We start from the raw sequence: 480 nt of genomic DNA on the forward strand, positions 1-480 counted from the left end.
TTATGACGATTAAATAAATATAGAACGGGAAAAAAACGGAAAATAATGGAAAGAGTAAGAGGAAGGAGAAAAAAAACGAAGAAGAAATAGAGAATAAAAAAAAACGAAAGCAAGATTTACAAGTAGATGATAATAATAAAAAAAAATTGAAGAAAGAACTAACGTAAAATAAATAAATAAACGAATAAATAAAATGAACAAAAATAAGAATTCAAGAACAACGAAAGCAAGAATGACAAATAAATAAATAAACAAACAAATAAATAAAAAAAACAATAAATAGATAATATCGAAAACAAGAAAGTCTATCGAGCGCAAACCCTTAAATATTTGCATATATTGACCTTCTAATTACTAATGTGTTTGCAAATTAAGAAATAATTAGCTGTCTATTAGTTTGACAAATACATTATAAGATTTATTTAGATTAATTAACTATTGTTTTCGTAATGACTATTTTATCTTTTAGTTATTTCTTAT

The sequence above is a fragment of the Penaeus monodon genome, chromosome 23 (assembly GCF_015228065.2).
Source record: "Penaeus monodon isolate SGIC_2016 chromosome 23, NSTDA_Pmon_1, whole genome shotgun sequence".
Classification (NCBI taxonomy): domain Eukaryota; kingdom Metazoa; phylum Arthropoda; class Malacostraca; order Decapoda; family Penaeidae; genus Penaeus; species Penaeus monodon.